Source organism: Triplophysa rosa, linkage group LG16 (assembly GCF_024868665.1).
Source record: "Triplophysa rosa linkage group LG16, Trosa_1v2, whole genome shotgun sequence".
Taxonomy (NCBI): domain Eukaryota; kingdom Metazoa; phylum Chordata; class Actinopteri; order Cypriniformes; family Nemacheilidae; genus Triplophysa; species Triplophysa rosa.
The window spans coordinates 21,266,383-21,278,673 of NC_079905.1; positions in this window are offsets into that span (position 1 = coordinate 21,266,383).

Below are 12,291 nucleotides of genomic sequence, written 5' to 3' on the forward strand. Positions count from 1 at the left end.
TAGCAACACATATCTTCTTACTTTTTGTGTTTCGTCCATTTTCTCTGCTGCTAAAGAAACTCTTAAGTCTCTTAAAAGTCCTCCTCGCAACTCCTAAAATTTTGGACCTTAAGAGCTCTTTTAAGGGTTAAGATGCTTTATGAATTACTTTTTTCTTTACTAGGATTTTTTCTGTCATTTTAAGGGGAAACGCCCACATTTCTAAGAATTTTCTTAGAATTTTGTCACTAGGAGCAACTCTTTGCGCTAAGATTTTTCATGAATACGGGCCCTGGAGATTTTCTGCCGTACTGACCAACAGCGTATTTGTATGCCCTGTATGGCGGGTCAGCATAACAATTATGACACTGTATCATCTGCAGCAGAGAGGACAGAGATACTGGTATATAAACAGATTGCTCTGATGTTGTTTCTAGTTTCCCAGATAGCACACATACATCTGGCTCACGTCTATTTGATGTCTGCATTTACATCTGCAAGACATACTTTGCTCATCTGCAATACGTCTCGGAGACGTCATATAGACATCTATAAGATGTTCATAATTTAGAACGGATGTAAAACTGCTCTTTCTTAGATGTTGAGCAGATGTTTTTACACAGCAGATGTTTTCCAGATCTCCAGGGCCCGTATTCTTAAAGCTTCTAAGAATCCTCTCAGAAAGCTCTTAATTTATCTTAAAAACTTCTACATAGGAGTCTTATCTTAAAAACGATTCAGGACCAATCTGAGAGAAACTCTGAGCAAGGAAAAGACAAAAACTTTTAATTTAGCGAGGAGGCGGGGCTGACCCAGTTGCTATGTATGACACAGTCTTTTAAAGACTATGATTGGTTGGTTGACCAAGAAGGAAAAAAGAGCGCTTTTAAGTATAGGGTCATTAGTTTGAAATTGCACATGTCTTTTTTCCTGTTTTACCTACTCACGCACACGCACATCATATAAATATATATATATATAATATATATAATATATATATACAGTGAGGGAAATAAGTATTTGATCCCCTGCTGATTTTGTAAGTTTGCCTACTTACAAACAAATGAAGGGTCTATAATTTTTATGGTGGGTTTATTTTAACTGATAGACACAGAATATTTAAAAAAATCAGGGGAAAAAATGTTATATAAAGGTTATAAATTGATTTGCATTTCAGTCAGTGAAATAAGTATTTGATCCCCAAGCAAAACATAACTTTGTACTTTGTGGAGAAACCCTTGTTGGCAAGCACAGAGGTCAGACATTTCTGATAGTTGGTCACCAGGTTTGCACATGTGTCCGGATACATTTAGTCCACTCCTCTGTCAATCTTTAAGGTTTCTTGGCTGTCGCTCAGCAAATTGGAGTTTTAGCCTCCTTCACAGAGGTTCTATAGGACTAGGGTCTAGAGACTGGCTAGGACATTTAATGTGCTTCTCCTTAAGCCACTATTTGGTTGTCTTGGCAATATGTTTTGCGTCTTTGTCATGTTAAAGGCTCATCCATGACCCATCTTCAGTGACCTAGTTAAGGGGAGGAGGTTCTCGTCCAAGATTTTACGGTACATGGGCCCGTCCCTCAGCCCCTCAATGCGGTGAAGTCATCCTGTATACCTGTAGCAGAGAAAAAGCCCTAAAGCAGAATGTTTCCAACACTGTGCTTCTCTGTAGACATGATGTTCTTGGGCTCATAGTCAGCATTTCTCTCCCTCCAAACACAGGAGTCCATTTTGGTCTCACAGCAGTGCCAGCACTTTCGCCAAAGCCTTTTCTGAATCATTTTTATGTTCATTGTCAAACTTAAGACGAGCCAGGCGGGCCTTCTTGGGCAGGAGGACCTTGCGGGTGCTTCAGGATTTCAGTCTACTGTGGCATAGCGTGTTACCAATGTGTTACCAATGTTTTGCTTGCTAACTGTGTTCCCAACTGTCTTGAAATCATTAACAGGCTTCTTCCGTGTAGTTCTGGGCTGATCTTTAACATTTCTCATGATCATCTTTACCCCATTGGGGAAATATTGCAGGGAGCTCCAGAACAAGGGCATTTGATAGTTATTTTGTATATCTTCTATTTCCAAATAATCACACCAACAGTTGTCTCCTTCTCACCAAGCTTCTGTCTGTAGCCTATTCAAGGTTTGTGCAGGTCTCCAATCTTGTCGCTGACATCCTTTAAAACCTATTTGGTCTGGACCATGGTGTTGGAGAGGTTGAACTGGAAGATACAGATTCTGTTGGCAGGCATCTTTTATATACATAACAAGCTGATTTAGGAGTACTTTCTTAAAGTGACAGGACTAATCTGTGGTCCATATAGGCACATAACCAATCTGTGGAGCCAGAATTCTTGCTAGTTGGTAGGGGATCAAATACTTATTTCACTGACTGAAATGCAAATCAATTTATAACCTTTATATAACATTTTTTTCCCCTGATTTTTTTAAATATTCTGTGTCTATCAGTTAAAATAAACCCACCATAAAAATTATAGACCCTTCATTTGTTTGTAAGTAGTCAAACTTACAAAATCAGCAGGGGATCAAATACTTATTTCCCTCACTGTATATATATAAATATTCTTTCTTTATTTTTTTATTTACCATGCTGTTAATGTCAGCGTATTTGATAGAAAATGAACAGTGGCACAACAAGTCTCTGTAAGTGCTGTAATTGTTTGTGTGATCACTATATAAGGTTGTGACAGAACCAAATCATATCTGCTGCATAGCTGCATTTCTCCAGTTGCTAAATATGTTAATGTAGTGATTACTTCTATTTCTGGCGCTATGACATTTCTGCACTGTTTTGGAGATGTTAGCGTGTCTCTAATAGGATCGGTCACAAACATCTAATGTGTTGTGTCTTATTAACTCACTGTCATTCAATTCAATGTAATTTTATTTTATAGCGCTTTTACAATTTGCATTGCATCAAAGCAACTGTAAAAGAAAACCAAAACCAAGATAATCAAAAGTTGAACACACACCCACAAAAAAACAATAAAAATAAAAAATCTGATAAACCTTAAAAGTTATATGGAAATTGTCATGCATTGCAACACATTTCTTCTCACTTTTCGTGTTTTGTCCATTTTCTCTGCTGCTAAAGAAACTCTTAAGTCTCTTAAAAGTCCTCCTCGTTACTCCTAAAATTTTGGACCTTAAGAGCTCTTTTAAGGGTTAAGATACTTTATGAATTACTTTCTTCTTTACTAGGATCCTTTCTGTAATTCTAAGGGGAAATTTCTAAGAATTTTCTTATAATTGTGTCACTAGGAGCAACTCTTTGCGCTAAGATTTTTCATGAATACGGGCCCTGCCCCTGATCTATAGCAGACGTATTACAGACATACAGACATCTCCGAGACGTATTGCAGATGAGTAAACTATGTCTTGCAGATGTAAATGCAGACGTCAAATAGACGTAAACCAGATGGAGTGTTAAACCTGGCTCAGATTACAGGATTCTCTAACAGATTTTACCCCGATTTTCCCCTCCTGAGAATCTTTGGAAAAATCGTATCCATGGCCTCGATCGGGTCCAATGTTCTGTCCAGATCAGGGGTGATTCTAGGTTTTCAATATTAGGGGGGCTCAGCCTCCAATGAGGATATATATAAATATATATATACTGTATATAGCCACACTCTAAGCGCCACATACTGTATACATTACTAAAATAAATAATTAAAGAAAGAATATGCAGAAAAGCATAAAGACAAGTGATTGTTATTCAAATGAATATCACATTAATCGGTCAATCTGCAACACTTATAATTCAAAGTGACAACAACAGCCACAAATCCATATAATAAATGTCACAATCAACTGCTGAATCATTATTTAGTAGGAATAACTTGATATGTTTCCCTTTCATTCATTCTTATTAGCACGAGCGCTGTCACTCCTGTGCATGACTGCATGTTCATCTATTACATCCACAATAAGTTTTAAATTAATAATAAAAATAACTGAAAAACGACAAAGAGCTTCTAGGTGAACTTTGTTTCCTCGGAACTCAGAACAATGAATAACACACACAGGCTGAACTACAGTATCTGCCCGTCGTCTTTCCGGGGCTGTCAAAACTACCGTCAGCTCTCTATAACTTAGGTGCAGAAAGATAAAACAGCACATCATCATGAATGACACATTTCTGTGCGCTACAATATAATCATGATCGTTTTCTAAAGTATGCCGTCATTGGCGTGAAGTGATACTTTCATTTTGCTGGAGGTAACGTAACGTAAACAACTAACGTTAGTTAACGAGGGGTGAACGCAGACAAAACTTTTTTACAGTGGATGGGAAAGGGTCTTGTATCGCTCCCGCATCATATTAAGCTGCATTTATAACAATGAATGACAAAAATGCATGTGTCATGTTAATGCACACACCTCGTAACGTTACTCTACTTATGATGTTCACTCCAATGTGCTGCTGTGAACTGAAGAATGCGCTAAATAACCCAGGCTAACGCCATTTTCATAATAAGAGTTTTAAAGGGGACTATAAAGCAATCTCGAATTCTTGTACAGATTACATTATTACTCACAATATTTTAGGGGGGCTAAAATAGAACTTTAGGGGGGCTTTAGCTTAGAATTCCCATAGTTCTCTACTGTTGCTTTAACTGCTACCAGAAACAAAACATCCCTGCATACCCACCAGTTGACATAACGCCATACTACCACTATAGATCATCACATTATTTACATCTGCTTTCTGGTGAAATCACGTGATACGCGTGTCCTCTGGAACGATAATCTTAAAATGATCTTGTAGTGTGTGATGAGACAGAAATGTCAAATAATTTGTTTGAGCATAGTTAAGATTTTAAATAAGAGAATGTATCTAGATTCTCCTTATGTGTGTGGTGCAACCAGATTTTATAATCGGTCAGGATCAGTGTTGGGTGTAACTAGTTACTAAGTAATTAGATACTGTAATTTAAATACTTTTCCCTTGAAAAAGTAAAGTAAGGGATTACTCTTATTTTTTATGTAATTTAATTACAGTTATTTCTGATGTAATTGAACTAAATACTGTGTAATATATTCAATACTGGAAATGACACAAAAATTATAGTCTAACTTTAAAATGTATGCTTTAATGTATCCTTCTCACATTTGTATACTTTGGTCAGTTAATAAGAATAATTTATGAAGTTATTTATTATTTATTTGAATGAATTAAAAGAGCCGTTTCATGTCTATCCTTGAATCAATTCTAATCAAGGTTGATGAAGGATATAGAAAGTAATTAGTAATAAGTAATTAAATACTTTTTGGAGAGAGTAATTTGTACAGCAATCTAATTACACTATTGAATATGTAATTAGTAACTAGTAAGCCAGGCTTTAAGAACACTGACTGAAGTATTAGAGACCATGAACTCTTCACTGTTCCTGCTTTATGATTTGAATGTGTTTGCTTCTATGAGAAAGCAGGTAAAATCAATATTATTATGTCATAATTATACTCCTGGGCCCGTATTCACAAAACATTTGACCTTAACACTAAGAGCTCTTCTAAACAGCAGTAAAAGTTTTTAGTTAAGACTTCCACTTAGAACCTATTCACAACGCTGCTGAGAGCAACTTTTACTAAGGAACAGAAATAAATGTTAAACTAAGAAAAAGGGCGGGGTTGACCTCTTGCTATGGATGATGTCAGCAAGTTTACTGACTATGACCACAGTGATTGGCTGATAGAGGATGGGTCTCTGTCAGTCATTTAATCATAGAAATATTATAGTATGAGGTCTCATGCTGACATATTTAAATTAAGATCTTAAAACAAAAATGTAGTCATATTCAAATAAAATGTTTTAATATTTATTGCCGCATTAAAATTAAGATGATAAAATATACACTAAATTACTAATTCAACAAGTGAAGAGTTCATTTACAACAACAGATAACTCAATTTTTTTCAAAATTCAAGTTTTATTGTGCATTCCAATTAATATTAATCAAATTGTTAGTTTTTTTATTGTTTTTTATTAAGTAACAATAACTTTAAAAAATACACTTAACAAATACAACAAAACACAATAAACAACATGATTTTAAAATTATTTTAAAAAAGGAGTTATCTTGTGCAAATAAACTATATGTTCATATAAAGTAAATGTTCAACTAATTGTAAGCATTTTGCCTGTCTCATAAACAGTTAGCAGATATTAGTAGTCTTTATGGTTGAGCCATTGTCATGAAATCTTTCTAAAAGGTTTAAGTTTCAAGGTAGACTGCCGGTGTTACAGCCATTTTAGGATTGTTGTGAGTTGGTCTTAGTGACTTAGGAGTCCTCTTCACTACTCCTAACGTCTCACAGTTTTAGGAGCTAGTTTTAGCACTAAAACGCTTTGTAAAATACTCTTGCACAAAAAATTTGGAGTCCTAAAATTAGGACAGACACGCCCATTATTTTTAAGAGTTTCTCCTAAATCAGCAAGTTAGGAGCTACTTTTAGCCTTAAGATGTTTTGTGAATACGGGCCCTGAGGTTTATGTGTTTCTACAGAAACACCTGAATGAGACAGAGAGTTCAGTCCACTGAAATTGTTATTGTATTGATGTATAAATTCATTGCTTTTACATTAAATTACATTTTTCCATAGTGAGATGCATCCAGACAATTCCCACCCCCGAATATGAGAGCAGGAAAGAATACATGAAGTGTAAGTTACTATTCAAACACACACACAGTGAAAATGCATAAGACAGGACATACATAAACATACCACAAATGGAACTATATGTATATTTAGTATATTCACATTACTAAAACATTTCCAAAATAAATCAAAGCTAGTATCTTCAGTGTATTTATCGTTCTCTTGTCATTTTATAAAGCAGCTTTTGAGGTCTCACCCTGACATGCTTTTTAAGCAATACTGAAAGAGTTCAAATTCTGTCTAGTCTTTCTGGCTAATTTTTCTTCATTTTTCAATTATATCAATCAAATATTTCAAAACCATTTTATTCATAAAAATTGTGGGCTTGTTATGAAACAAATAAATTGAAGCAGCCCTTAAGAATATAAATAACATAACTCCTATACTTCCTACTGATGCCGATAGCTAAAAGGAAAGCATATAAAAGATCCTTTATCCCACTAGCAGTAACTATTTTAAACCAATTGTCTTAAATGGTTCAGAATGTGCTGTAAAGGTCAGTTATGTGTTGTATAGGAATATGTGCGTTATGTGTTTTTATTGTTTTTTTTTATTATTATGTGATATGTGGATGCATTGTATGTTGTGCCAGTGTCAAAGATGAATTTCGGTTCAAGTAACACTGAAGCAGAGTAAAAGATAATGAGATAATTAAGGTGATCAATGAAGTGATGATTGATCATTAATGATGAACACCTGCTGATAACAAACACAATCACTGAAGAAGCTAAAAAGTCACCCTAATAGTGTTTAGTGTTTCCTTTATTTAGGCTCTTATCCTTGATTTCATCTTTTAATTATTTTTGGTTAGCTCTAATAGTCTTTCGAAACACATTTATAGCAGCTAAACAAAAGCAAATTATCTCGTCTTACAGCTAATACTTCATCAATGTTGTGCTGAACGTATGAGACTCTTGTAAAACAATTATTTTTTGCACTCTTAATTTAATTGCATGCCATAGCTGTCTAGTAATAGCTTTCAAGAAAGCAATTAATTTTTACCGATTAAAGAGCTTTAATGGTTAAATCTTTCAGACATCAATAATCAGCTTATGACTCTCAACAATGGTGACAAGAGTTGTATCTTTTATTTAAGCTGCAATGCATGCTGGGAGTCATGAAAGAGTTTTGTACTATGGTGTTGCCCAGCATGCATTGCAGCATGAAGCTTTCTTTTGTTGATCGTCACCATTGTTGAGATTCATACACTGATTATTGATGTCTAATTTATGTATGCAGTATGCTTTTTAAGCTATTAAGTGTGTATTTTCGTTATAAAATACATCACTGTAGTGCTTTATCTCAGAGTCAGGAATGCTAAATGAAGTCTGATAATGATAAAACACACCTATAACCAGCAAAAAAAGTTACCACTGTATCAATTACCATCAGTAAGTTTAATCCAACCTGAGGGGCCATGAAAAGCAAATATTGTAGAAGTATGCTCCGGCCAGACAAAAATTGCTGTTACTCAGACTATTAAATCAAGTAAATGAAAAAGTCAAATTAAATATTGTGATTTATAAGTATCATAACATTTGAAGTATTATTTTAATCAGACTCTTAATATTCATCGCACTAGGTATGTGTGTCAAATGTTATGCAAGATGTACATATGACAAACCATAGTGCAAGTAATTTTTGTTGAACCATATGTTACATTGTGGAAAAGCTGAGAGTAAATGCGTAACAGGTGGGTTTTCGGTTGTTTCTTGAAGGTTGTGATGGATTCCACAGTTCGGGTGGAGGACGGACAGCAGCTATTTCCACCAGAGAGGAACAGAATGGGTAAAGGTTTTTTCGAGCATTTTGATGCCTTTTTATGATGAAACAAAATGATGTCTCTCATTTACATTTACGTTTATGCATTTGGCAGACGCTTTTATCCAAAGCAACTTACATTGCATGATACTACACATTTGTATTTGAGTATGTGCAATCCCTGGGATTGAACCCATGATCTTGGCGTTGCTAGTGCCATGTTCTAACCACTGAGCTACAGGAAAGCTATTTTTAGAATAATTCGTGGGAAGTGACATACAGTATACATGTACAGTAAGAGGGTGAAGCATCTGTCAGTAAGTGTGATGCAGGCAAGCCAGTGGAGTGAGATCAGAAGGGGTGTGTGTGACATGGGCTTTTTTTGCCTGATTGAAGACCGGACGTGCTGTTGCATTCTGGATCACTTGCAGGGACTTGATTGCACTGGCTGGAAGGCCAGCCAGCAGAGCATTGCAGCGGTCATCATTACAGCACGTGAGTCATTCTATAATTAGGGGTACATTTCATATCAAGCTATAAGTGAATAAATCAGTGTGTTTTTTTGCTAAATATTCTACTTGTTTCCATAATATATCACTGGAATGTGCAAAATTCATTAATTGGCAAGCTTAAGCTCAAATGATAACTTAAATATTTAAATCAAAATAAACATCTGATTCATTATTTTGTCAACTGTGTTACAGACCAAAGTTGTGTCATAGAAGACATGAATGAAATACTAAGCATTTGATAAAACATTTGTTTGCAAGTTCTTTAGTCTATTCTTCAGTGTGTTTGTGGTTGTTTGTCTAACTACTTTGAAAATATGAATTTTGAGCTGGATAATTGATATTCTGTGGGACAGTATCATCAAGGATGATATTTTTTTCTACATTAATCCACATTACGTTGAATTTAGAGTTATTCAACATTATTATGTCAGACCTTGCTCTCTAAAAATGTCCCCCATCATTTTTATTACAGATCAGCCAATATTTAATCAAATTATGGCACAAAAATCCCATGTAACACAGTTGACAACAAAGTAACACAGTTGACAACAAAGTAACACAGTTGACGGGAAGCATTAGGAAAAGAAGAGAGAAACCTTGCTTTATGATAAAAACTTTATTTTGATAACAAATCTACAATCTGTCAGATGCAAATTAAGGCAGTGAGTCTAATATAAATTGATTGAACATTTTTTAAACATTCCCCTCCCATCTGTGCATTCTTCCTTTGATCTGTTCTTCCTCCTCTCATTTTTCCCGTTGTCATTTTCCCCTTCTTCCTTCAATTCTTGCTCCTCTCCTTCCATTCTTCCTTCTTTCCTTCCATCCTCCCATCTTTCCTTTAACCCTCCCTTTCTCCCTTTATCCCAAATTATTGAACAAGTAGTGAAACAATGGTAAAAACCTCTCATCTTTCTCAGATCTTTCTGTCCTTCCACCCTTCCTTCCTCCTTTCATTCCTTCCTTCGTCATTCCTTAACTTCTTCCTTCCAGCCGTCTGTCCTTCCAAGTTATTGTACATGTCTCAGTTAACTCACACGAAACAAAACATATTATATTTAATCTTCCAGGTTCTTTAGTTCTTTCCCATTTTTTTGCTTTCAGACGGTTCACAGTTCTGAGATTTTGGACCATATGACTTTGTCAATCTCTGCATGACGGGAGGTCACAGAAGTTGGAGGGGGGATCATTCTGAGTATATCCTCATGCAAATACAATAGGACATCATCCCGTACTGGCCAGAAAAATCGGTTGACTCCAATTCGATGCATACATTTGACCTCAACATGAGTTTCACTCAACCCTTGTATGATTCCAGGATAAATGTCGTTGTCGTATTCCAGAGCACACCACTGGCCGATGATATCTACGTTTTGCCATGGAATTTCTGTCTCATTTTGACCATTCCCCTCTTGTGTGGGTGCTGTTGCCTGGACCAGGAAGGTAAAGGTTTTGGTGTTGTAACATTGACATTCCAGGGTCTGTCTTGTTGAGCAAAGGCAGCTCTCATCACGGTAACTGATTTGTCCCCAGGTGACTGTGACCAGCTGATGAATGCGCATGGTTGATGGCACCACTGGGAGACCAGCTGGCATGTTATTTGTGGCTTCATCTACATCATCCTCACTTACATAGAACAGTTTTACTGAGGTCTGTGCATCCATCAGTTTCTTGAAGAAGAGCTCAGCGTTGGGTATGTACACCCCATGGCTGACAAGTCTGTCTGCGGTCCTTTTGAGGAGGCCTCCAACTCCATCTGGAGCACCCTTGCCGTGAGATGCCTCAAAAAAGTTCCAGGTGCCTGATTGGAACCCATACTCCTGCAGCTTTGTACAAAACATAAAGAAATTGCCTTTCTGTCTGTATTGTGTGCACGGCACATCACTAAAAAAATGCACCACAGTCACATTAGGATAGGCAGCCTTGACCAGGTTCAGAATTGGGTCTAGATGGGTCCATATTGCTGCGGGGCCTTTCTCTTTTGATGAGCTGATTGTGCCAAAGCACACATGCTCTTCCACTCCTCCAATATGCAAAACTCCAGTGTGAAGTATTGCCTGTTGCTGGTTTGATGCAAAATGTAGAGTTTGAATTTCAGAGTGGTACTTACAGGCATAGTTTTCTGAAAAATCTACATGAATTAAGCATTCATGGTCTTTCATGGTCTTCTTTAGTTCGCGGTGGTAAACAAATTGCCGTTTTATTTTAAAGAGGTGCCTTCTGAAGTTTTTAAGTTGGCCTTGTAAGAGGTCTAGCAGGGCATGCAAAGTTGTCTCTGTCTTTTTTTTCACTGTCATTTTGACAGGCACTTTCTCCTTTTTACCTTCCTTGTTCTTTTTCTCTCGGAGAACGGTCTCAGTTGTCCACTGTGTGATAAAAACACTTGCTTGCATATCCCCGTCAGTTGCAACTGGAAAGTCTTTGTCTTTGCAGTTGGGACATTCATTGTACATGCATTCCTTCGAGTTTGAGTCACAGGATATTTACTCTGCCATTTCCTCCAAGTCAGTGCTCCTAACAAGTCGGAGAGAATATAACTTCTCTATAAGAAAAGAGAGATTTTCATGTACCTTGCAAAGGCAGGTCTCTCTGTCTGCAATGGATGGGTGGACCACCCAGAAGGGCCGCATACGGCAGAACAAAGAATATGAGATGTTGCAGTTAGGGCTCTCAATAAGGAATTTCCTATGCAAGTTTCTCATAGTGTCGTTCAGGAACCTTTTCTGTTTCTTAATCTTCCCTCTCGTTATAGTTTGAGATTTCCCAGCAGTTAGGCGACTATTTTCATCCCTTGTCAAGAAGGGCACAACTTTGTTGTACAGTTTGTAGCATAGGGATCTGTACTTCACTTTGTGAGTGAGGATGGAGGACTCACTGTGCTTTTGTTGTTTTCGAGAAATTGCTAGGGTCTCCTGAATTCTTTTCTTGAAGTTATACTTTTTCAAGATCATTCCTGACACTGCAGCTGCAATTACCTGCCTAGTTTTTTTGTGATTGCTCGAAGTGTACTTTGCGCGTATGTTGTCCACCAGAGCATGGTGGAAAACTAACGCTTTGTGCACTTCTCTAGGCACATGCAACCTCCCTAACAGGCACCGGGTTTTTGATCTGGGTGACTCTGAATCTTGCTGTTGTCTTGCAAGTCTTTTTCTGAATTTTTTGGTTTTTCTTTTCTCTTGTTTAAGTTTTTCCTTCAGAGCCTGAATCTCCCTGTATAATTTGGACTCCTTCCTCTTGACTTTCTTCCTTCCAGCACTACGCTGTCTGAAAATAAACACATACATACAAAATTATACACACTTTGTTGATCATGTGTTCATTATTTATGCTTAATGAACAGAATAAGGATGACAAGACTTTACTGT